This window comes from Mustela nigripes, chromosome 12, assembly GCF_022355385.1.
Source record: "Mustela nigripes isolate SB6536 chromosome 12, MUSNIG.SB6536, whole genome shotgun sequence".
Lineage (NCBI taxonomy): Eukaryota > Metazoa > Chordata > Mammalia > Carnivora > Mustelidae > Mustela > Mustela nigripes.
Genome location: NC_081568.1, coordinates 100,866,117 through 100,893,933, shown reverse-complemented (window position 1 = coordinate 100,893,933; position 27,817 = coordinate 100,866,117). Strand labels below are relative to the sequence as shown.

At 37.5% G+C, this 27,817-nt stretch overlaps 1 long non-coding RNA gene across 1 annotated transcript in view; it reads right to left on the bottom strand.

Annotated features, from left to right (window-relative positions):
* LOC132027953 (uncharacterized) overlaps positions 1 to 27,817 on the bottom strand; it is a 72,799-nt gene that overhangs the window by 18,850 nt on the left and 26,132 nt on the right. The gene's annotated exons all lie outside the window — the stretch shown is intronic.

Below are 27,817 nucleotides of genomic sequence, written 5' to 3'. Positions count from 1 at the left end.
GAGGAGGTGGTTTAGGGCCTGAGCTCAATTAATATGGGGGCTTTAAAACCGTTGCAGTTGTCCCTCTGATAGTACTACCAGTACATACTAATTGGGAGAAATAGAAAAGTACATACAAGGAGGAATTTAAAATTACCAGTTATTCCATTGGTAACATTTTAACCAATGTTTTGCCAGTCTCTTTCTATATCATATTAATGCACTAAAAAAATTAAAGGCAGTTTAATTAAAAATGCACTAAAAAATTAAAGGCAGTTTATATTATAGTAGTTACATGGATTCTCCAACAAAAGCCTCTAAACCTCACATCTCTAGGCTATAGTTTCCTTATCTGCAAAATGGGTTATCACATTAGAAGCTTCCACTGAAGCACAGGACATGTTTCATGTAAAATACTAAGTCTGATGCCTGGCATATAGCAAGCATACCCCCAGGTTAGGTACTGTTACATTTTCAGCTGTATGTAGCATTTTAACTTGCCTTCCTACTCAAGTTTAGACTGTTTGCTCACTTTCATTAACTATTCTTCAAAAGCAGTTTGTAAAGGTGTGTTATGGACTTAGTTTCATTTTGTAGTCTTCTAATTTTTTTCCTTGGGATAAAATTCCACAGGTAAAATGGCTGTTTCCAAGGACACAAATATGAATATGTTGAGACTTTCATTGTGTATTTCCAGATTATGCAAGATTATGCAAATAATATTTCCATCTTTGTAGACTGATATTGAGAAAGGGCATGCCATTTACATTGTTATCTGGGGTATGAGAATATGTGAATCTGTAGGATTAAAGTATTATGTTTATTAAAGTATTATATTTATTTGCCAATTGAATTAGTTTAAGAATGATGACATTTTAATTAGACTGATTTTATACTAATGAATCTGAAATTTTTATATGTATGTTAAGGATTTGTGTTTCTTTGTCTGTATTTGCACCAGGTCATTCATGTCTTACTGTTTCAAAAGCATGCTTTTGGTTTTCACTTATTAATTCATGGGATCAACAAGTATTGATTATTGGCACCCCCTCTAAGCCAGTTGTATAATTTGTTAGACGGACTATGATGTATTTTGTTTTCATTTGCTTTCATATTTTGTACATAATAATTTTGATATATAGAAATTTTTAGTTCTTTGGTAACTGAATCTATCAATGCTCTCCTCTGGTTTCTAACTTTGGTGCTAGGCTTTAAAAGGCCTTACTCAGAGCTGTTTAATATATTCATATATGTCTTCTTAATTCTTTAATGACTTTGTTTCTGTATTTAAATATTTAAATTATCTGGAATTTATTTCATGGTCAGTTATGAAGTGGGAATCTAATGTAATCTCATTTTTCTTTCTAAGTAGCCAGTTGTTCATTTTCTCTGTAAGAAAATTTCTTGACCTCTTTATTTCCTGATTATTTCTTTTCCTACATCTACCTGTTCTCTTTCTCTAGCATTTTGTTGTTGTTGTTGAAGCTGTGGGGGGGTAAGGGCAGAGAGAGGAGAGAGAAAATATATATTTTAGAGAGGAGAGAGAAAAAATATATATATTTTAAGAATTTATTTATTTATCTGACAGAGAGAGAGAGAATGAGCACAAGTAGATATAGCAGCAGACAGAGGGAGAGGGAAACTCAGGCTCTCCGCTGAGCAGGGAGCTCGAACCCACTGGGATCATAACCCAAGCCAAAGGCAGCCACTTAACTGACTGAGCTACCCTGAGAGAGAGAGAATCTTAAGCAGCCTCCTTGCCCAGCATGGAGCCCAACAAGGAGCTTGTTCTCACAACCCTGAGATCATGACCTGAGCCAAAACCAAGTTGGATGCTTAATCACTGAGCCTCCCAGGTACCCCTAGAATTTTTATTATAGGTATATTAAATCTCCTTACTCAGTCCTTCATTACATATCTTTCAAAATTTTTTCACATTGTTCTCATCTCTTTAATCCTTGCCTCTGAAACTTGGATTAATTCCAACAGTTATCATTTACTCCACTGACTGAATGTCCTGCAATAGCAAATCTGATCTTCATTTAGGTTTTAAAAAATGGCAATCAATTCTTCTTCTATGTTAAGTTTTCTGAACTCAGATTGTTCTTCACAACCACCTTATTTCTTTTTTTAAAGTTTATTTATTATTATTAATTTTTCAGTAATCTCTGAACCCGACATGGAGCTCAAACTTATGATCCCAAGACCAAGAGTTGCATCCTCTTTCAACTGAGCCAGCCAGGTGCTCCCCACCTTGATTATTTTTAGACTTGACAACTTCTTCTCTATTGTGTTAAGATCACAAATTAAAAACTTGAAAGTTTTTAGTGCATTCCAGTAACTAAAGCTCATAAGAAGACATCAGCTCTGGTTTTTCAGCACAGACCCCTTCCTTCAAACAGCAATATCTTTTCCTGTGTCTAATGGATTCTGCCTGTTTGCTTATCCTTAAAGAGGCATTTGTGCTTGTTCACTTCTGGGAATTGAGATGGTTTCTGTCCAAGATTGCTTGGATCCTAGTCTAAATCTTTCAGATCCAGATAATAAGTGAAATGGAAGTTTGGGTGCTAATGCAATTTTGTTTTATTTGGAGTATAAATACTGAATGGCCTGGGTCACTAAAGCCAGAGGTGGACACAGCAGGAAGAACAGTCTCCAGGCTGGAGCTGAGCTTTCATGTTTGCTGGTCAGCCCAGAATTAGCTGCATCAACGCCTCAATTTTTTGTTTGGCACACTTGTCTTTCTGAGGAGCCAGATGAAACTCTCTGTCTGTCTTTAGTATAAGCCAGGGAAAACCAGCCCTGGCCCACTGAGTGTGACATGCCATTACCTCGCTAGCCTGTGCCAGACCATCATACCACCAATCCTCCTAAATGAGGGCTGGGAAGGGAGATCGACCAAGAACCATGTCCCCTGACTTCCCAGTCTGCACGTGAATAGCCCTGATTCCTATCAGTCCATTCATCTGAGTCCCCTTGTGCTATCACTGACAAACTGGCGAAGTGCAGCCACTCCTTCATACTCTCCATTCAGTTTCTAATATTTCTTTTTGACTATTTTATACTCAATCAAGTGGAAATCTAGGGAAGTGGTAGACTTCTTGTCTGGGCTCCATTAGCTTCTTACCCAGGAACTCCTCAGTTCCCTTCCAGGCTGCACTTAGGAAATGCCAGTGCAGATGGGGAGAAAGCCACTGTCAATTTTCTCTAAGAACACAAGGAAGATTAGCTTCTTTACTTAAGGAAACTAACCATGGGATTTTTCCACTCTAAGCATGGAGAACTTCACACGCTGTTTTTTGTTCTTTTTCTTTTCTTAAGTGAGAGCAATAGTGCAGAGAAACTCAAAAAAGGGGTATAGTGGGAACTTCACACACCTTTCTAATTCACTTGTCAGAGACAGAAATTTAGTCCATTTTTTTCAGTGTTAGCAGGTAGAATATTATTCTGTCGGGCTGAGACAAAAAGGTTGCCACCAGGTACTAAAAATACACAAGTTCTCTGGTTTTTTTTACTCAATGATAGAATTCAGGCTGAATTTCTTAAAAATTATGAAAGTAGTCCAAGTATAAGATTACCAAAGAAATGAGAAGAATTAAGAAGGCACATACCTAAATGGATTTGGCATTTCTTTCTAATTAAAACTTGCAAGAAAACAACTACTTGCCTTCTTGGTTGCTCTTTTTCAGGTTTGACTGTTTTAATAAAAAAATTGTACCAGTTAAATTAAAAAAAAAAAAAACTCACAATTACGATATGAATCTCTCAAGCAAAGCCTGTACTTTGCTTCATCACCTCCAATTCCCTTTTCAATTCTCAGCTCATGATATAATCGCTCTAGAAGCTCAGGATGGAAAGGCACATTGAAGAGAAGGTTTTCGTTTTTATTTTTAAAATATTTTAAAAGATATTTTGTTTAATTATTTGAGAGAGAGAAAGCAGAGTGAGAACTCAAGTTGGAGGGGCAGAGAGAAGCAGAGGGAGAGGGAGAAGCAGGCTCCCCGCTGAGCAGAGAGCCCAGTGTGGGGCTTGATCCCAGGACCCTGGGATCAGGACCTGAGCTGAAGGCAGATGCTTAACTGACTCAGCCACCCAGGCACCCTGAAGAGAAAGTTTTTAAATGAGTCTTGATGGGCAAACTATTGTAGTTAGTTCACTATCTACTCTTCCAGGAGCAAGTATTTCTCAAAGCAAGTAGCCAAGTGTTTTGGGTCTGGTCCCAGCATTGTTTTACACAGGGACTCCTTTCTTCCAGTCCTCCTCCCACCGCCAACCCCCCAGACACACAGCAGCCAAAGCACTCACTTCAGAGAACAGCTCTGTTCACATTACTCTTCAGTTTGTTTTGGTTTGGGTTTTGTTTTAATACTCTTATAATGGAAAGGCAGGAAATCCAGTCTCTAAAATGTTCCATATTCAAATGCTTTATGAATTGGCTCCAACTTCATTACTCCTAGGGGGACTTCCCTGGCCCTGCTGATACATGCTAGCTACTCTGCTCCTTCACGGTGTCATTTCTTTCCTTTCTAACAGACCCAGCATGCCCCCAGCTGGGTTCTGCTGGGACTGAATCCACTTGTGAACCTGGCAGCCAGCAGAAGAAGTGAGCAGACTCAAGGGATACGCTTGCTGCCATGCTGGAAAGGACTCCAGTAGCATCCCCTTGCATGAGGAAGCACCAGCTCCCAAAAGGAAGGGATGTGCTGCCCCTGAAGCTCTGAGATTTCAGGGGAGACCACAGAGCCAGATTCCCCAGGACATGCACCCTCAGTCCTTATTCCTTGTTTCAGGGTCCCAGGTTTTCCTAGCCAGGGGAAGGTGATGTAACAGGTCTGCCTTGGCTGGCAATGTTCGTGTCCTTCAGGATCTGGATTCTAACTATCAAGCCTTGTATCTGCCCCTCAGCTGAGCTGCTTTCATTGAAGGAGCGTAGAGCCTGCTATATAATAGGTGCTATTTGTAAATAAAAATTAAATGAATGGCACTGAAAAGCAGTAGTTGGGAAAACCACAGAAGTCATTAAAAGGCTTAGTTGTTGGACCTAGAGGATATTACACTAAGTGACAGAGAAGGACAAATACCATGTGATTTCACTTATACGTAAAATCCAAGAAACAAAACAAATGAATAAACAAACACACTAAAAACCAGAAGCAGACCCACTGGAGGATGAGGAGCTGGACAAAATGGGTGAAGGAGAGTGGGAGACACAACCTGCAGTTATGGAAGGAGTAAGGTATGGAGATAAAAGGCACAGCATTGGGAAGAGAGCCCATGGAACTGTATGACAGACGGCAGCTACTGTTGCGGTGAGCTCAGCATCACATGCAGTTGTCAGATCACTGTGTTGTGCACCTGAAACTAATATAACATTGTGTGTCAACTGTACTTAAATTTTAAAAACCCTTAGTTTTGTATTATTTCTGAACAGGGCAGAGAATGCAGATAAGAATTCAGGATCAATTTTCCTAGAAGAGACTCTTTTGCTTTCATTTTCTCTTGTTATCTGGTAAATAAATTGTGACCATAGATTAAGAAACAGACTATGTCTCTTATATTGTTTCTCTTGCCTTTTATTAAAAAAAGCTGTAAATAGGATGTATAGAATATCACATTAAAATTATTTTACATTAAATTAAAAAGGGAAATTCAAAGTTACATTGGTTGGGACCAATTATAAACTGCTTTCTTGATATAATGAGCAGAAAGTTGGATATGTCCAAATTTAAATTTGTCATTTATTGGAAATCAAAAATTTGATATATTTTTAAAATACTTTAGTAAGCAAATTGATATAGCAGAATAAATCAACAGGAAAACACGGTTTGGGTTTATGGAAAACAATGGGAAGGAATGATATTTAATATGTTCACAGTGATGTTTGGATACAAAGTCTTGTTTGCTAATGAGCTATCATTTCACTCTCAGAATGTCAGCCTTTAGAAATATGTCAGGCATCAATGTCATAAAGTGAATCAGAACCAAATAATTGAGCAAACCTCAAAATGTGAAACCAAGACCTGTATAAAAACCCTTCTGAACCAGAGCAGCTAAAAGTAAAAAGAACAAGTGAGAAAACCACAAGTGAAGGAAAATGGCTCCCACAAACCTCTCAAATGTTCTACATAATCAGATTATTTGCAAATAATAAGATTCATCTCTTCATTTCCAACACCAAAAGCAAAGGCAATAAATACTCAAAACTCCACAGCTTTCTAATTTTACTCCAATTTTCTGTTATCTATGCCCTTGAGATTATATTGGTTGTGTTTCTATGGTGGAAATGCTATATATGTGCTCCCGCGCATCTCTGCCCAACCCTAAGGTTAAGTAATGTAATACTGGTAGCTTGACATCAGCCACAGTGGGAGGATCTGTATCACAGAAAATGCTAAAGACTATAAATCAGAGTTTTTTCTTTGTTCAGAGATCTGGTTGTTAAACATTAATCAGAACATTCTGGCAATATTCTTTCTGGCCCTGAATATCTGAGAAAGGTCCCAGTCCGCCCTGACCAATCAATGACTGAAATACTAAATATTTTGGAATCCACACCAGCTGACAGATGGTCTGAGTCCACACTAGCAGTGTTCGATGTGCTCCCTCTTCCCTGATTCCTAGAGCCAAGCACTGCACTGTGTCATGATCGTAAAGAGTAAAAAACTGTGATCCAGCAATTCTACTTCTGGGTATTTATCCAAAGGAAATGAAATTACTATCTTGAAAAGGCATCTGAATTCCCCCATGTTCACTGCAGAATTATTTACAATGGTCAAGACATGGAAACAACCTAAATGTCCATCAACAGATGAATGGATGAGCCAAATGTGTGTGTGAGATAGATACACATATCTCACATTTGGAATGCAATTGTAATATCATCTAGCCATAAAAAGGAAAGAACTCCTGCAATTTGCAACAATATAGATAGACCTTGGAGCATTATGCTAAGTGAAACAAATCAGACAGAGAAAGACAAATACTGTATGATCTCACATACATGTGGAATCTTAATTAAAATTTTTTTAAAAAGTTGAACTTAGAACAGACTGGTAATTGCCAGAGATGGGGGTGGGCAAAGTGGGTGAAAGGGGTCAAAAGGTACAAACTGCCAGCTATAAAATAAATAAGTTATGGGAATGTAATGTGCAGCATGATGACTATAATTATTATTGTATATGTGAAAGTTAGTAAGAACAGATCATAAAAGTTCTCATCACACACACAAAAAATCACAACTGTGGTAATGGATGTGGGTAATGGATGTTAACTAAAAGTATTGTGGTGATCGTTCTACAATATATAAGTATATCAAATCATTATGTTGTGTACCTGAAACTAGTACAATGTCCTATGTCAATTATATCTCAACTTAAAAAAAAAAAAAAAGAGCGGAAATTTTATTCTGATCACAAGAATCGGCTCTGTTCCCTATCCCGCACCTCTTATCAGTAAGTCTTCTCTTTCTGTGTCTACTCCAAGACTGTGGTATCATTGTGCTGCATAGGAAGCAGAGGGATGACTACAGATGCCTTTCATCTTGGGATGTTAGTTGTCGACGAAAGCATAGAGAAAGGATGAGGACAGGATGCTTCAACTGCTGGTCTGTCTCCTCCAGCAGGAATTGCTGGGAGTGAGTTTTTCCCGAAAACACCCAAAGGTAACAATCTGCCACAGTAAAACCCTTTTTCTTGTGAAGTCCAGCCAGTTTAGCATACATGGAAAACATCTTGGTTTCTTTATTCAGGATTGCTAATTTTGTGTACTTATTTTAACACCTGCCAAGCAATAACCATGAACTTATTAAACTAAAGGATGTTCAGCTCTCTCCTGATCTGTGTTTTACGTGTTAGTTCTGTCATAATAAAATGCCCCCACACTTAAAAACTAGGTTTATCTCAAAGCTATCTTGCCATCCATCTAGGCCCTAGGTAAATAACATTTTGTTCACATAGTTTCTCTCTAAACCCAGGCTGCTTCCAAAATGAAACTATTTTATTTTACAAACATACTTCTGTTCTTCCCACCAGCAAGATAAATTCACAGTCTAATGTTAAATTAACATTGGCTGTTAACAGTATTGGAGGGGTGGTGCCTGGGTGATTCACTTGGTTGGGCATCTGACTCATGGTTTCGGCTTCAGTCATGATCTCGGGGATGTGAGATCGTACACTGGGTGGGGCTCTGTTCTCACCATGGAGTCTCCTTGAGATTCTCTCTCACTCTCCCTCTACCCTCCAATTTGTGCACACTCTCTCTCATTCACTTTCTCTCAAACAAACAAATAAATAAATCTTTTTTTTTTTTTAAAAGTATTGGGACAGTTGGGGCTGAGGAGGGAGGGCAGAGGAATGTAAAGTGCACTAAATTCCTTGTCAAGCAATGGGAGGAGTCTGAAATTAATAGTTAATTCTTACTCTAATTTTAGATATGTTCATTAGATTCGTTCCGGTACCGTGAGCAGGGAAATGATGATGCTGGAATTTATTTATTTATGATGTAGCAGAAGTAAGGTATATACAATATATAATAGCAAGTCATTAAAGATAATTCTGACCCCACTCTTAAGAGAATTTATGAATGCTCCAGGTGTACGCCAAAGAGGTGTTCGTTTTTCTCCTGAAGACATTAGAAAGACTTCTAGAACGTAAGTGCCCTCATGTGTAAAAAGACAAAAGACACAGATCAACAGATACCGGGATTCTAATGATTTAACCTGGATATCATTTAAGTAATAAATAAGAACTTTAGTGACACAACAAAAATGAATCATGTATCCGTAGTTACATGTACTCAGTCGAGAAATTACTATTTCCCACTAAACAAACACAATTTCAGATTGATGACAGTTCACACAAGAATAGAGTTTTTCTTAAAAAAAAAAAAGAAAAGAAAAAAGAAAAAAGGAATCATTGCATTTGATATTTTCAGAAACATTACTGACTATAGAATAGAATTGTATACTAGACTAAAGGGATCTTGGGAGCTCACAAGTTGCTAGTGTATGGTTAATGGACAGCAAGATGACTGCATTACTAAAATAGATTGTATTTTCAAATGGATGCTAATTTCTTATGTAATGGTGAAAGATTAAATGCATTCCTCTTAAAATTGGAAGGAAGAGGAGCCAGCTGGGCTTCCTACAGTTCAACTCCATTGTGACATTAGGTTCTCAGAGACAGCACCCAGACTCCGTCCCACAAGACTGCCCTCATTTGAAATGCCAAGGCAAGTCCAGGCTGTTCCCTGGACCAAGAGGCCAAGTAGAAGATTCCAATGACTCCCTCCTTGGGTTCAATTAGTTGGCTAGAGTGGCTCACAGACCCCAGAGAAACATTTTACTGAACTGATTACCATTTATTATAAAAGGATATAACTCAGGAACAGCCAGAAGGAAGAGTTTCATAAAGCAGAGTACAAGGAAATGACAGGAAGTGTCCATGCCCTCCCCCACCATACTATTCTTCCAAATCTACACATATTATATTCACTAACCTGCAAGTTCTCCCAAAGCCAACCTTTTGGGCTTTTATGGAGGCCTCATTCAAATAGGTATGTTTGATTAAGTCACTAGCCATTGGTGACTAAACTCAACTTTCAGCCCCTCTCCCCTCCCAGAAGATAGGGCAACTTCTAATCACATAGTTGGCTCTTGTGGCAACCAGCCCCCATCCCTAAGTACTTTCCAAAAGTCACCTCATTAACATAAACCCAGTCATGTGGTCGGGGCTTCTTATGAATAACAAGAAACCTATTTGCCCTTCATGGCTTTGAAGTGATTTCAGAAACTGAAGACAGGACACCAAGTATTATGACAAAAAAAATGCTCCCATTGCTCTTATCACTCAGGAAATTCCAAGGGTTTTGGGAACTGTGAGCCAGGAAACATGGGGCTAAAACCAAATAATATGAAAAAAAGATATGTGGTCATTTAGATGATTTATAATACATATTTTCTGTAAATCACAACATTCCATTTTCCATCTGAGCTTGAAGGGAACTACTTACACAAGTTATTTTATTTTTTAACGTGGTCTTATGAGAAAAACATGGTCTCTTGGATTTAGACATGAATTTAAAACTCAGATTTAAATTTTTTTAATTCAGGGGCACCTGGGTGGCCCCGTGGGTTAAGCCACTGCCTTCGGCTCAGGTCATGATCTCGGGGTCCTCAGAGCCCTGCATCAGGCTCTCTGATCAGTGGGGAGCCTGCTTCCCCCCCCACCCCATCTGCCTTTCTGCCTACTTGTGACTTCTCTGTCAAATAACTAAATAAATAAAACCTTTAACTAAATAAATAAATAATTTTTTTAATTCAAAATTGCACTTACTAGCAAAATGGAGCTCAGCTAATAGTTAATATATAATATATTATCTAGTTGATAAAAACCATTTAAGATATCCCACTCAAGAATTCTTTCACAATGTGTATATATATCAACTTACCTTGTACACTTAAAATATATTTCAATTTTATTTGTAAATTATATCTCAGTAAAGGTGAAAAAATTAAATTTGGAAGGTTAAATATCTATAGATAAAGATACAGATATATTTCCCACAGAAGAAGAATGGACTACTGTTAAATAATTTCTGCTGAAATTTCCTGGGTCACCTTGCATAGCTAGAACTCTAGCTAGTGATGCCATCAAAACTAAAGACCAATCTGTATGCTAACATGGGAGTTAATCATTAAATTCTTAACAGAATTTACGTAGGTAGTCCTAGTTACGAATTGGTCACTTTGTTCTTGGGGATGAAAAGTGATGGTCTACTAAAAAAGCTGACTTCATGTCATTGGTTAGAAAAAAAAAATATGAAGCTGCAGTTTCAAAACATATCTTTAAACCCTCGTAAAAATGAGGTCTTATTAAAATAAGTACTTTCTAAAAAGTACTATTTTTTTTTGGCATGTATATAACACATTTTGGAAAAAACCTTGCCTCGGAGGTAAAAAGAAGGATCACACCAATCAATTGGAGTTGACAGAGCATGAATATATTTATAAAATAGATATTTTTATTTAGAGCATCTAGTTCAATAAATCATTTTGCATAGAAAAAAATAATAATTATTTGTTGTTCCACTTCTAACATCTTATTTTGTCTACTAAATCTGCTTAATAAAAATCTGCAGCCAGGGGCATCTGGGTGGCTCAGTGGGTTAAAGCCTCTGTCTTTGGCTCAGGTCATGATCTCAGGATCCTGGGATCAAGCCCTGAATCGGGCTCTCTGCTCAGCCGAGAGCCTGCTTCCTCCATTCTCTCTCTCTCTGCCTGCCTCTCTGCCTACTTGTGCCCTCTGTCTGTCAAATAAATAAATAAAATCTTTTTTTTTTTTTTAAATCTGCAGCCATACAGAAACAGTAAATATTCTACTAAGAGTAGTAATCTCTGAACCTCTAATTCTACTTTAGGAAAGGGCTCACCTTGTATTCATAGACATGTTTATCGAACACCTATGCATGTTAAATTCTGTGTTAGGAACTGGGGATAGAGCTGTAAGGCTTTTATGGCCTTTATCCTTAAAAATTTACAATGTTCCAGAAAGACAGACATTGAAACAATCATTACAGTGGTGATCAGTGCTACCTACACAAAAGTACAGGCTGCTACTGGAGTGTTACAACAAAGGCTAACCTAATCCAGAGGTTCCTATCTAGGAACCAAAGTTTAAACTGAGGTTTGAGGATAACCAGGAGTTAACAGGTTTTGTGAGCATAGAACATCCACACAACAGGAAATATTGAAGAGGAGAGAAAGTAATACAAACTAAGTTTCAGCCTTGCTCATTATCGGATATCCTGGGCTGTGTGATGATCTAAATTTACTGTACTCGATAGATTTATGGAACATTCTGCACTTGATTTCTTTTCTATCTAAACCTGAGGCATCTACTAAATCAGTGCCAGTGAAATCATGGTCCGGTTCCCAGCCCCAACTGCTTGTAGGAAATTCAAGTTCTTTGCCCACACCTGTGCTAATTTCCTAGGGTTGTTGTACAATTTACCATAAACTAAATGACCTAAATCAACCTAGAATCCATTCTCTCACAGTTCCAGGGGCCAGAAGTTAAAAATCAAGGTGTCAGCAGGATTGCACATTCTTGGAAGTCTCTACAGCAGAATCATTCTTTGCCTTTTCGCTTCTAATAGCTCTAGGTATTCCTTAGCCTATCACTGCAAACTCCAATTTCTGCCTTTACATGGCTATCTCCCCTGTGTGTCTTTTTTCCTTCAGTGTGTATCTTATAAGGACACTTGTTTTTTTGGATTTAGGAGCTACCCAGATCATCCAGAAAAATCTTGTCTGGAGATCCGTAGTTATACCTGCAAAGACCCTTTTTCCACCTAAGGTCTCATTCGCAGATTTCAAGGGAGAGAATGTGTGACTATATCTTTTTGGAAGCCATCTTTCAATCAACTACATCATACATTAAATCAAAATCTCTGGGTATGGGGCCCAGAGATCTGTGGTTTAACAAATTCTTCAGGTGATTCTTTGCATAAGAAAGTCTGAGAATCACTGGACCAATACCTTCCTGCTCAGCTGGAGTCTAAAATTAGTTTCTCCTAGTCAACCTTCAGCTACTGTTGGTCTCAGAGAAATATCTTTATAGGAAGCATGAAACATTCATTCTACATTATTAAATGGTGACCTACTCAAATAATTACTTTTAAAAGAACCCAAGAATTAACCTTTTCCTAGTCTCATAAATAAAAGAACATTTACTTATGGTTGATGATAATGCCATAATATAAGGGCAAAGCATTTTGTACTTAGGGTATTCCTTATCTGCAATGAATATGGAAATCAAATGATAAGAATTTTCAAGAAAACCAGAAGTAAACAGCATCAATTATTATGTCAAGGACATTAAATGTTTAATCATTAGAAACATAAAATTCTCTTTCTTTAGAAAACCATTACCCATCATTCCTAGCAGATATGATAAAAACAGTAAAAACTACAAATGTGAGATTTTATTTTATTTTATTTTAAAGATTTTATTTATTTATTTGACAGACAGAGATCACAAGTAGGCAGAGAGGCAGTCAGAGAGAGAGAGGAGGAAGCAGGCTCCCCGGTGAGTAGAGAGCTGGACACAGGGCCCCATCCCAGGACCCCAGGATCATGACCTAAGCCAAAGGCAGAGTCTTTAACCCACCGAGCCACCCAGGTGCCCCCAACTGTGATATTTTAAAGGTTTTTTTTTTATTTTAAAAAGAAAGAAAAGAGGGGCGCCTGGGTGGCTCAGTGGGTTAAGCCGCTGCCTCCGCCTCAGGTCATGATCTCAGGGTCCCGGGATTGAGTCCTGCATCGGACTCTCTGCTCAGCAGGGAGCCTGCTTCCTCCTCTCTCTCTCTCTCTCTGCCTCTCTGCCTACTTGTGATCTCTGTCAAATAAATAAATAAAATCTTTAAAAAAGAAAGAAAGAAAAGAATGAAGTATACTATGTCCTAATCTAATTATCCATAAAGATTTTGCTCTTATTCCAAGGTCAACTCTGTTACTCATTTTATAAATAAGCCAGGTCTAAAGGTTAATTGTATTCTAAAAACCTACAGTAGTCTTAAAATGTCAAATGAAAATCTTTCTAAAATGTCTTCATCTTTATAGCTCTTAAAGATCCTTAAGGCATTAGTAATGACCTTGCAATGTAGTTAAATTCTATTTACATTTTTCATACAGAAGTATTTAGCTTGCATATGATAGATGATAGATTCAAAACAATCAGGTATGACCAAAAAATCTAATCCAAGTATTTTGCAGACATTCAGAAAAACATGCTAGAAAGAGACATAATGCGTACTTTCTCAGAAACATATACACAGTTGGAAAACACAACCAGTAGTCTATAAAACTATACTTTTATAGCTCAGGATTCTTTGGTCTATATAAACCATGGATTTCTGTTCCCTTTCTATTGTACATATAAGTGTGCATGTGAGTATGAATGTGTTCTGTTTCCCTCACTCTAATGAAAATTGGCACTCCTGAAACTTATATTTACAATCATCTGCACTTCCATTCACCCCACTGAGGTCTAAGTATTTTCCTTTCACTTGGGACTTACTCTATGGTTAGAATCTTTTATCTCTTATCTTATAAGAATCCCAGCTACCTCCCTAGAGTTCAACCCCAATTTATTCAGCCAACAATTATTCATTTGACACCTATTGTATGCCAGACACTATGGATACAGAAGCAGATAAGGTGGATTTTCTGCCCACATGGAAACTTCTTTCCTGCTGGGGGGAGGGGGTTGGGGACTGTGGAGGAGAGAAGTGGTAGGGGGTGAGGATGAAGGAAAGCACTGGGGATCAAGAATATGATACACTGTGATTACATTCCAGATACTATGTGCCAAGAGTGTAATATATTGTATCTCAAAACCTCACAATAACCCTATGAGGTTGAATATTATACTTCCACCAGTGAGAAAAATCAGATACAGTAGAATCAAATAATTGGCCCCCAAACACAAAATTGGTCATTGTTGAGGCCAGGTTTCAAACCAGATTTCATCTACTCTTGACCACATCATCCACATTGTCCCATATGAAATAGAAACTTCAATACACTCCTCTGCTTCCTCCACCCTCATCCCCTCAACCCCTGCTGTCTTAACACAAAACCAGACTGAGCCACACAGGTACAAATGAAATGAGGGTGCAAACATGTTCACTTTCTTTATTTGCATAAATCAGTTAGAAATCTGTTTCTCCAGTCTGCCTACTGATGCATCTTAAAACAAACAGCTCCCAGATTTTCTAAGTCCAGCACTGATTTTTCTCTCCATCAATTCCAACTTGTAGTCGAATCACCACCAGGTTAAATCTTAGTAAACAGAATGTTCTGTCTTCTGTCATTGCCTCTGGGGTAGTAAATAAGTGCTAGGGCAGTATATAGGAGCATTACAGCATTGATAAGCTATATATCTCTTGTCTGAGGTCATGTTTCTGCTGGTGTCTTACTGGCAATATAATTGTCTGGCCTCTTGGTTCAAGGTGTCTAATGCTTCTTGCAAGTAGAGTTCAAAGCTCTTGAGCACCAGCTCCTCCTCTGTTCTCTGGTATTGCCAGTCATCTGGGTTCAGTTTTGCACTCCTTCTCATCCCTCACAGAATGTATAAGCAGCACTCTTTCTGGTGAAGGTTTTCTCAACAATACTAGTTGACCTCCTCCCCAAGTGGCTTATCAACCCTCACTCTTAGCTATCTTGGAGGCTGGCAATTGTTCCAGATTTTGCCTGAGATTTTCCTCTCTGGGCTGCTGAGATCTAAGGTAGATCTGAGAGGGTGGAGACACATACATGGATGGGGTCCAAAGAGTAAAGTTGCCACACCGCCTCTTATTTCTTTTGTCTTCTCTCCAAACTCCTCTCCTTTAGCATAGATGTCATTTACTAAGTTTGAAGACTGGAAGAAGAAATATAAACATGTTCTCTCAGTTCCTCAAATCCTTTCTAGTCTATTCTTACTCATATCCAACTCAAACTTAGAATCAAGGAGTAAGTCAACTTTGTTAATGCGGTGAATTATTTCTATATCAATAGCAGCATTCTGCCTACTTGAAAGAAGGGCAGCTATAGAGGGTGGACTGGAAATAGTGCAGTAATTCAGGATTTGAAATATTATTCTGTACTACTAACAACAGCCATTTAACAGAAGTATAGCTTTTAACTATTTCATCCTTCAAGTCAATGTACATGGGTAGACACAACTATAAAAAGTAAAGCTACGTGCTAGGTATCTGCATAGACTCCATATTTTCTGAAATAGCAACACAGATGTTCAATTAACAGCAAGAGGTAGATCAGGACTAGAAGCCAAAAGAACACTCATATGGTGCAAATTTTGATACTCAATACAAGAAAACCAGATTTGTCGTGTTAGAAAGCATCTAGAACCTTTCAGAGTGAGACTGGGGATTTTCATGATTCTTTTAAAATATCTATCCTCAATTCTAAAAAAGCAATAAGAGATACAAAAAATAACAAAAGAAAACAAAACAGTGGTAGAAATGACAATGGACAGATAACTATTTGAAAGCCTCACTCTGTTAAAAAACAAATAATGATCATTACAAAGGTGGGTACCTTAACAAATTTTAAAAGGCAAATAATTTGAAATAAAAGGCACAGAGGTGTTTAATATGTGGAGTTGCTTAGAAAGTGGTTCAATGCAAATTAGCTGGATAAGTGTTCCCTAGCAGAGAAGCAATTACATTTAAGAAAATTTTAAAAGGTGGTTACTAAGCAACTACATTCAGCCTACACACATTGTTCATCATCTCTGGTAAATTATAGAAAATGACAGCCTGTCATTATGGAACAGAGACATACAAAATTAGGGCATTGTTATTCTATGTTCCTCCTACAGAAGAAAGATCAATTATATCTTTGGCACAATGATTAGGTTAAATAACTACAATAAGGATTAAATGTTATTGTGTCATGCTTAAAATGTATAAAAAGCCCAGGAGTTTTTCAAAGAATGACCCTTGTCAGCAGTTACAACCCTTCTTTGACCTGCCTTCACATCATAACTTTCCTGTCACAACAAAAAGAGCTCAAAACACTCTACTTTATTGGCAGAATCTTAAGTGAGTCTTTGGTAGAACAGCTCTACAAGAAGGAGACATATATTAGTATTTTTTACAACTTAGAATTCTTTATTCCCTCTGAAGTTAATGATATTCTGGGAGTCAGAGCTGTTTTGATGGTGCTGCCTTAAGGACTGCCTAACTATTCCTTTACAGGAAAAGATCAGTATGCAGTAGTAGATGAAATCCAAATGCCCCTATCTTAAGAGTATGAGAAAAACACCTCATTTCCTAGGTGACAAAATATTTCTTTTAAAAGAGTATGCCACTGAGTTAAAGCCTCCGCCTTTGGCTCAGGTCATGATCCCAGGGTCCTGGGATTAAGCCCCACATCAGGCTCTCTGCTTGGTGGGAGCCTGCTTCCCCTCTCTCTCTGCCTGCCTTTCTGCCTATTTGTGCTATTAAATAAATAAATAAAATTAAGAAAAATAAAAAAGAGTATGCCACTGAATTTAGTAAACATGTGACCAATATACCAGATAATAATAAGTATTCCAGAATTTTAGGGAAAATCTATTGAGTGAATGTATTTTGAAGTTTTGTTACTTCCCTATTGGCAAAAATAATTCCTGCAGCTGGTTAAAAGCAGATCTCTAAGTTTTCCACTTCCATTTCAAAATGCATTACAAAATAATACATCTTTAGAAATAAAATCTTCTCATGCCTGCTTCTACATCTCTTCCTAGCCTATAATGATCAATTTCAGAGGGCAATAATGAGCAGAGTGGCTCTTTCTTACTACTCAGCAACAACCATTTTACACACTTATTTCTCTCTAATGGTGGCTCTCAATATCACATCAGTAAACATTCTGAGAAAAGAAGAACTTGTTTCTCAGCCCCATTCATTTCACTACATCTTACTGTCACAGAGGACTCTGTTATTGACGTGACCTAGAAAACTGCATAAGAAAGATAAGACTAATGTCAAAACCAATGAATGAACTATAATTGAACAGGAACTGTCAAGCACAGGGCCATTCCAGAGGCTCCCCTGCCTTATCATGGTCCCTCTCCAGGGCTACATGAATCTTCTCTTATTCCATTTCCCCTGCCCTCTTCATTGTCTCTACTCAATAGATGTTCTCTTTTCTCATAGTTTCTATTTCTTCATAACCTTGGTTTACCCATGGCCTTGTACACACAGCATGGTATTCTTTCATCTCTCACTTCTAAATAGATAATTCCTTTGTATTACTTAGTCTAAATTTTGGAAAAAAAGGTAAAATAATTAACCCAGTTTATAATTTTGAGCCAGATCATGTTACAGACCACTATCTAGCCTATGGCTTGGAGTATCCAAAATTCTTGGACACTTCACCCACCCAGAGATGAAGGTCTATGTTTTCTTCCCTTTGATGTGGGTTATGTGAACACAGAAGAAATGATACCGTCCAAGTCTAGGACCTGGCCTTAAGAAACTAGCAGCTTGCTGTTGGAATCCAGCCGTGGTGCTGTAAAGAAGTCACAAGCCACACAGGGGGCCATGGAGGTATTGTGGTGCTATCTCCAGCCAAGGCTTAGTCAACAGCCAACATCAACCACCAGGCATATGTAAGTAAAGTTGCCTCCAGATAATACCAATCCTCAGCCATTCAAACACTCCTAGCTTTTGAGTATTTCTGGCTGATGCATCAGATATCATGGAACAGTGATAAGCCATCCTTACTGTGCCCAGTCCTAATTCTTGATCAACATTACCTATGAACACAACAGAATGCTTGCTTTGTACCACTGAGTTTTGGGATAGTTTGTTAGATAGCAATAGAAGATGGGAACAGATGTGCACTGTAAGTCATTTATCTATAGTTGTGTCAGTTAACAACATAGGTTAGTGACCTAAAACAACAATTATTTTCTCTTCTCCCCTGTTTCTGGGGGTTGAGAATTTGAGAAGCACTTGGCTGGAGGGTTGTGGCTCAGGTCTTCAGTGCAATTGCCATCAGAGAAAGGCTGGAGTTAGACCAGCAGGACTGAAAAAAGAGGCATCTAGCCAGACTCCTCTATTGGTTCTTAGGTTCCAAGGGCTCTCTGTGTGGTCTCTCTACATGGGCTAGTTTGGGCCTCACTGCAGCATGGTAGTCTTCAGGTGATAAAATTCTTTCATGGCAGTCCAAGGCTCCAGTGTGACTCTTTCAGGGAACCAGGTGAGAAAAATTTTGCCTTCTAAGACCTAGCTTTCTAAATCAGATAGCATCATTTCCACCATACTCCTATTGGTTAACTGGTCACTAAGTCCAGCTTAGATGCAAAGAGTAGGGTATATTTCGACCTCTTTCAAAAAGAGGAATTTCAAAGAATTTGCCTCTTAACCCATCCATAGTCTAGTTCTGGACCAAAGCTTATTCCTATTCTAATGAGCTATGCCCAGGTTGGTAGGATCATGGAGGCATCCACACCACTCTTTGGTTAAGTGCTTGGGGTAGGGAAGTCTCCCTATACTGGCTGGCACAGAGCACTACACCTCCTTCCCAGCTTCCAGGATCCTTCTTCTTTATGCCCTACACTCTGCATCCCCTTGATCCCATCTGTTGGATATTTCTTGAAGTTCTCTTCATTGGTGTTTAATACTATTTTTACAAAATTTACAAGAGAGAGAAAATATCCTTCTTCCCACATATTCAGTTCTAGACATGCCACTTCCAACATGGTCTAACGGACATGTTTACAAGTACAAATATGATAACCACCTAATAGGAAAGCAATCCAAAGTCATGACCAGTTATAGCATCTAGAAAAAACTGTCAAAGAACTGTTTTTAAAGCTGCTTGCCTATCTCAAAGTCCAGAGTTGTTAATGATATGTAACCTTTTTTCTGGTCCATTATCCTTTTTCTCTGCTCCCATTCAGATATTATTTTTTCCCTTCCAGGTAAACATTGGTCAGGTAAACATGACCAATGGTAAACTTTAAATACTCCAAATATAATGATGGAAAAATAAGTAACATTTATAATAACAACTTATGTTTGAGAGTAGAAACAAAATAAAGAACCATTTGTTAATCCTGAAATTCTAGATTTACATATTTGTGATCACAAAATATTTACAAATTTCTATTCTGTATTTTCCTTTTTATATTATAATTTTTTGTTAATACGATAATCTCCTAAATCATGTGTTCCCTTTTTATGTTCTATGACAAAAAATAGTCACATAAAGAGAAAAACTGAAGTAAATATCTTTTTCTTTCTTTTTTTTTTTTTTAAATTTTATTGATTTGACAGAGAGAGGCACAGTGAGAGAGGTACACAAGCAGGCAGAGTGGGAGAGGGAGAAGAAGGCTTCCAGATGAGCAGGGAGCCTGATGAGGGGCTGGATCCCAGGACACTGGGCTCATGATCTGAGCAATAGGCAGATGATTAAGCACCCCGAAGTAAATATCTAATAACTTAAGCAATGCACTATTTCTATTTTTCTTCATTACCTTACTATTACTAACAAAATATTTTATTTTAAAATTGAATTAGTTAATAAATGAATTTGCCTAATTATAACTGTTAACCATTTCTTTTTATTTCAAGGTTTTTTCTCTCAATATAAAATGCAATACACAAATGAAATAAGATGGGACCAGGGAGGGAGACAAACCATAAGAAACTCTTAATCTGGGGCGCCTGGATGGCTCAGTGGGTTGGACCTCTGTCTTTGGCTCTGGTCATGATCTCGGGGTCGTGGGATCGAGCCCCGCATCGAGCTCTCTGCTCAGCGGGGAGCCTGCATCCGCGCCCCCCCACCCCGCCTCTCTCCCTACTTGTGATCTCGGTCAAATAAATAAATAAAATCTTAAAAAAAAAAAAAAGAAACTCTTAATCTTAGGAATCAAACTGAGGGTTGCTGGGGGTGGGGGAAGGGACAGGGTGGTTGGGTTATGGACTTTGGGAAGGTATGTGCTATGGTGAGTGCTGTGAAATGTGTAAGAGTGATGAGTCACAGACCTGCATCCATGAAGCAAATAATAAAGTATATGTTAATAAAATAAAAATAAATAAATAAATAAATACACATAAATTCATGGGTAAAATTAGTGGATTGAAAATAATTGGTTTTTTTTCCTGTTACCTCCTAAAATCCCACTAGATGAGATGAAAAGGAATTAAAAACTATCCTGATACACACACACACACACACACACACACTCCTGGAGCTAATGATAGCATATGACAGATGTTAACAAATCCTGGAAACTGAAAAACAATAAATAAGAAGTAGCCTTGGGGTGCCTAGGTGGCTCAGTGGGTTAGAGCCTCTGCCTTCGGCTCAGGCCATGATCCCAGCGCCCTGGGATCGAGCCCCGCATTGGGCCCTCTGTTCAGCAGAGAGCCTGCTTCCCCCTCTCTCTCTGCCGCCTCTCTGCCTACTTGTGATCTCTGTCAAATAAACAAATGAAATCTTAAAAAAAGAAGAAGAAGAAGTAGCCTTATTGTCCAGGGAAAGATGAAACCTTAAAATTCAACAATAGAAAACAACTTAGTATAAAAATAGGCAAAGGTCTTTCTCCAAAGAAGATACATAAATGGACAACAAACATAAAAAGATGCATCTGTAACAGGAAATCCAATAAGAAGTAAGCTAATTATATCTCAAAAACTTGGTAAGTTACAGAACTTTGGGAATTCTCAAGAATTAGATAAACCAGATATCTCTGAGTCCAGTTTAGGTTGAACTGAAACAAAAGAATTGGTTGAAAATCTTTATAAGATTTGCCTTTGCACAAAGCACTCACCAGTCCATTCAGACAAGGCAGGAACATAAATAGAAGACCAGAAATCAAAAGATCAGAAAATCGATAAAGTAGTCTCTTTATATCACCTGGGTAAGACCAGTAATAACAGAGTGCAGAGATGAATGATTTACTGAAAAACAGAACTATATAGACTGAACCCTAATCCATACTAAGCTCACAGGAAAATGTTGCTAGTTCTATATCACCCTAGACAAGAAGGGAGAGATTTCCTCTTTGAAGAAACTGGCCTAAGAAGAAAAACTTAGAAATACTGATATTTAAAGTTCCCTTTAGAAGACGGTCTAGATTCCCAACCAAATCACACAACATGAAATACCCAATTCAACAAGCACCTAGAATTTTCATTCATCACATAGAATTTCTATTCAGTATTTTAGGATCTCATTCTTAAATGTGAATGAGCAATCACTAATGACAGATATGTGAGAAAAACCCTAACACACAGACCAATAAAAAGAGCCACAAACTAAAGGAACTCTGGTAAGGAAAAAAAGAAAAAACAGAGAGAAGAAACAAATAAATAAACAAAACAAAGCAAAATCTTGTAATTAAAATATCAATCAGAATATAAAAAATACTACATCTATAAAGTAACAAGTCTATAAAAAAAGGCAAAATCAACAATGCAAAAACATCTTTATTTTAAAAAAAATTAAAACTTCATATCAAAGGTCACAAATAACAAAATGAAAAGGAATGGGAAAGAATAATTGTAAATCATATATTTGATAAAGGATGAATTTCCAGAATATATAAAGAATTCCTCAAAATTCAATAATAGAAAACAACTTAGTATCAAAATAGGCAAAGGTCTTTCTTCAAAGAAGATACACAAATGGCCAATAAGAAGATGAACAATATCATTAATTACTAGGGAAATGGTTATTATAAAAAATATAATAACTTAGAAAGTAATAAGTATAGATAAGGATGTGGAGAAATTAAATCCATTGGTGAGAATGTAAAATGATGCAGCCACTATGGAAAACAGTACAGTGGTTCCTCAAAATACTAAAAATAGAAATAGCATATAAGCCAGCAATCCCACTTTTAGATATATATATCCAAAAGGATTGAAAGGATGATCTCAAAAAGATATCTGTGTACCCTTGTTCACAGTGGCGTTATTTAGAATAGCCGAAAGGTGGCACCCAAATAAACATTGAAAGGCAAATATCCAAAAGAGGTATATGAATACAATGTATTATTATTTGACCTAAGAAAGGAAGGAAATTCTGATACATGCTACAACATGGATGAACCCTAAGGACAGTATGCTGAGACAAATACTATACAATTTTACTTACATGAGGTATCTATAATAGTTAAGCTCACAAAAACAGAAAGTAGAATGATGGTTGTTAGGGACTGGGGAGAGAGGAAATTGGGGAGTTTCCAGGTGTGAAAAAGGTCTTCAGATTGGTTGCACAACAATGTAAATATACTTAACACTACTGAACTATATACTTAAAAGTAATTAAGATGATAAGTTTCATATTATGTGTATTTAACTGCAATTTGAAAAATGTAATGGAAATGTAATCATAATGCATTATGTGGCTCATCTGTAGACAATGTGTACATAGATATTAATAATAATGCATCACTCACTGTTTATGTAGATAAAACTTGTGATATAACTATATTTGCAAGATAGAGAAAGTTTAGAGTGGGGGGAGGATGGAAGTAGTTCAAGAAAATCAAATTTTCAATGATTATTAATTTTAATTATTTATAACTATCAACCATATTCAATGTTTAAAACTGAAAAATCAGTAGAGCAGCTTAAACACATTATTCAGAAATAAAAAATAAACCCCATACTGGTCTTAGGGTGTTTGCTCTAAGCTCCATATTTAATCCCTCACCTGCTCTTTTCTATTTAATAAGGGTGGTATCTGGTCTCTACAGGCTGCATTCTCCAAGCTGTTATGTCTGTTGGAGACAGCTGGTTTGTCCAATGGATGACACTGTCAAGAAACCAAATGGCAAGAGGAAGAAAAAGTTTTTTCTCTTCTACACTACAGGTGCCACCTCAAGTAATGTCTAGGTTTCTTCAGTGGCTCCAGCTCCCACCAGACAAACCCTCTACAGTTCTAGGTTCTGCTTAGGTAATATAAATATAAGGCTGAGAAGCATTTCCTCCCCTCCTCTCCCAGCAAAGACTTCATGTTCAAATCTTTGAGTTGCTCAACATTCCCTATTTGGTTTCTCAAATTTTCAATCTCTAACTCCTACTCCAAAGAGAGTCTTGTTTCTGCTTAGCATACATAGCACATAGCTAGAAAGTTATCAGTCCCATCCCAAGTATAAGAGAAAAATGAATGAATAACAAATTCATAACTCTTCGTAACCCATCAGAGAACTGAGATCAGAGGGCAACCAAGTAGAAAGAAAGCCAAGAAAAGAGCAGAGTCACCAAGAAGCTGAAAGCACTAGATTACCTGTGACAGAGTATGAAAGAAAGAGACACTGAGGATCATACAAGTGGGCAAGAAGAATTCAGCTATAATTTTTAACAAGTGGTTAAAGGCCCTATGTGGACTACTGCAGAGCTTGAAGAAACCCCTGGGAGCTTCAGACACAAGGGGCGCTCACATGCATTTGCAGTTCTTTATAGACCTCCAAAAGTATTTATGAGAAAGATTTGGGTAGACTGGGAAAGGCATGAAGCCCACCCATACCCCTCTCTTCTGTGGAACAATAGTCTTAAATTACTGGGGAGGAAGAATAGCAAATCATGTCACCCACAGCAGAAAGTGATAAGCAAAGGATGTACACTCTAAACTTGAACACAACTTCTAGAAATAAACAAAACTAAATACAGCTAAGTCAACAGTAAAGATAGATGAAATATTAGAAAATATTTAATTGACCCCCTAAAAAAAGAAGAAAAGGAGAACAAAGAAGGAACAAATAAAAAACAGGTGACAAAATAGTAGTTTTTAGCTTATTTGTTTTTTTTTTTTTTAATTTTTATTTATTCATTTGAGAGAGTGAGGGACAGAGAGCAAGAGAGCAAATGGGGGTAGGGACAGAGGGAGAGAAACCCAAGCAGACTTTGTGCTGAACATGGAGCCCAACACTGGGCTCAATCTCAAGACCCTGAAATCATGACCAAGCCAAAATCAAGGGTCAGATTCTCAACTGAATGAGCCACCCAGGTGCCCCCAAGTGGCAGTTTTTAATTCAACCATACCAATAATCATACTAAATGTAAATAATCTGAATATTCTAACTAAAACACAAAGATTATCAAAGTGTATTAAAAGGAATCCACCAATAAATCAAAAGCAAAAGTATGGAATAAGATACACCACACAAATGATAACTGTAAGGAACCTAGAGTGACAAAACAGAATTCAGAACAAGAAATATTATCAGAGATAAGGAAGTAAATTTGATAAAGGGATCAATTCACCAAGAAGACAAAAATCTTAGATGTGTATGAAATATTACCATTTATAAGAAATAAACATTTGGACAGGCAGATGACCAAAATATATTTTCATAAATATTTAGTCTTAGTCCATGGTTCTGGCTCACAGCTCCCCAAACCTTCGAATTTCCTGAGTGTTAAGAACAATTAAAGGATCTTTTGTTATATATGGTCTCATGTCCTCAGTTCCTAAAATCACTTCAGAGCCATGAAGGTAAAATGAGTGTCTTGTTATTCATAACAAGCCCCTTTCCACTACAACTGGATTTATGCGAATGAGAAAACTCTTGGAAAGGACCTAAGAATGGGAGTTGGATGCCAGGGGAACCAATCATGAATAGAAGGTTGGAATTTTTCAGTCCCACTCCCTGATTTCCATGGAGGAGAGAAGGGTTGGAGGGTTGAACCAGTCACCAAAGGCCAATGATATAATCAATCATCTCTGTGTAATGAAGGCTCCATAAAAAGCCAAAAGGGGGGTGTTTACTGAGCTTCCAAGTTCAGGAACCAGAACACTTCTATGTGCCATACTACTAGACCCTAAACTCCATGGGAACAGAAGCATCTTTGTTTGGGACCTCACTCTACATATCTCTTCACCTGGCTGTTGATTTGTATCCTTTTAATGTACTTTGTAATAAACTGGTAATATAGTACATAAATAGGTTTTCTAAGTTCTGTAAGCCATACTAGCAAGCTAATCAAACCCATCGAGGGGGTCATGGGTAACCTCCAATTTAAAATGTAGGGGAGGTAATAGAAATTTCCCTCTACCCATCTAGGTTCTTGCCTGAGACCTCTCCTTCCCAATAATAAAAGGCAGATTTACAGGGAAAAAACAAACAGAAGTTTAGTAATGTATATGTTTTCTGTATACATGGGAGATATCAGAAAACCAAGCAACTTCAGGAACACTCCAAACCATCACCCTATACACTACCTTAAACTAAAAGCAAAAGAAAGATGTTGGAGGTTGGGAGGGTGGGATGGGGAGGAAATTCCAGTAATGGGAGGTTATAAGGAAAATCCCAGTAATCAAGGGAATGTTTGTTATGCAGATTTAACTCAAGGCCTTCTCCATTGATGAGTCACCCTCTTCCTGGTACAGAGAGGGAAACATCCTTATATATGGAGATTTCCATTATAAATGCAAATTTCTCTTATAAAAAGGTAACTTCTACTAGTTTTCAGATATTTTCCTGTGTCTGCTGTTTCTTAAAAATAACCAGCCCCAAATAATCCTTACACCAAAGAAGCTTGTTTCAGGGTGGAAAATTCTGCTTCCCTTCAATAGCCAGCTGGTCAGAAGTATAGGTAACAACCCAGACCTGCAACAGGCATCCTGAGTTGAGGGGGGTCATTAGCATCTCCAATCTGTAGCTGGTCAGTCAGAAGCACAGATAAGAGTCTGGACATCTGAAACTAAACCCTTTATCTGTGGGTTTTATGAAACTAAACCCTTTATCTGTGGACTCTGATGCTATCTCTAGATAGTGTCAGAATTGAGTCAAATTATAGTACACCCAGTTAGTGCAGTGTAGAGAATTGTTAGATGTAGAGGGAAAAGAAAAACCAACCTCTCCACACACTGGAAATAAGGTCCCAGAAACCTTATTTAGTGTTTGCACCCTATAACAGAGATTTAAGGAAAAATAGACAAACAGATATAAGTGGAGAATTCAGTGGTTTTCTTTTAGTAATTGACAAAGCAGGGATACAAAATAATCAGTACCTATGAAGACTTGAAAAACACAATCAACTAACTTGACCTAACTGACAAATATAGAATATACCACCCAAAAAAAGAATAAACATTCCTTGACTAAAATTAACAAGTCAGGAAATGACAGATGCTGGCGAGGTTGCGAAGAAAAGGGAACCCTCCTACACTGTTGGTGGGAATGCAAGCTGGTGCAACCACTCTAGAAAACAGCTTTGAGGTTCCTCAAAATGTTGAAAATAGAACTACCCTATGACCCAGCAATTGCACTACTGGGTATTTACCCTAAAGATACAAATGTGGTAATCCGAAGGGGTACATGCACCCGAATGTTTATAGTAGCAATGTCTACAATAGCCAACTATGGAAAGAACCTAGATGTCCATCAACAGGTGAATGGATAAAGAAGAGGTAGTATATATACACAATGGAATACTATGCAGCCATCAAAAGAAATGAAATCTTGCCATTTGCAACAATGTGGATGGAACTAGAGGGTATCATGCTCAGCCAAATAAGTCAATCGGAGAAAGACAACTATCATATGATCTCCCTGACATGAGGAAGTGGAGATGCAGCATGGGGGGCTAAGGGGGTAGGAGAATAATAAATGAAACAAGATGGGATTGGGAGGGAGACAACCCATAAGTGACTCTTAATATCACAAAACAAACTGAGGGTTGCTGGGGGGAGGGGGTTTGGGGGGGGTTATGGACATTGGGGAGGGTATGTGCTATGTTGAGTGCTGTGAAGTGTGTAAACCTGGTGATTCACATACCTGTACCCCTGGAGATAAAAATATATTATATGTTTATAAAAAAATAAATTAATTAAAAAAAAAAGAATAAACATTCTTTTCAAGCACACTCAGTTCACCAAAATGGACCATTTGCTGGGCCCTAAGATAAGTCTCAAATATAAAATAACTGAAATCATACAGAGTATGTTCTCTGACCCCAGGTAATTAAATCAAATGAATAAATAATAATTAATATTAAATCAGTAACAAAAAATATAAGGAAGATTTCCAAATATTTGGAAATTAAATAACATACTTAATAATACATAGATCAAAGAAGCAATCACAATGAAAATGAAATATTTCAAACCAAATGGTAATACAATATATCAAAACTTGTGGGATAATGCTAATGCACAGCTTAGAGGAAAATTTATAGCTTAAAGTGCTTGTATTAAACAAGACCTAAACATAAAAGTAAAACTTATAAAATTTCTAAAAAAATCTTTACAGTTTTTCTTTTTTAAGATTTAATTTATTTATTTGAGAGAAAGAGAGATAGCAAGAGAGAGCATTAGCAGGGAGGAGGG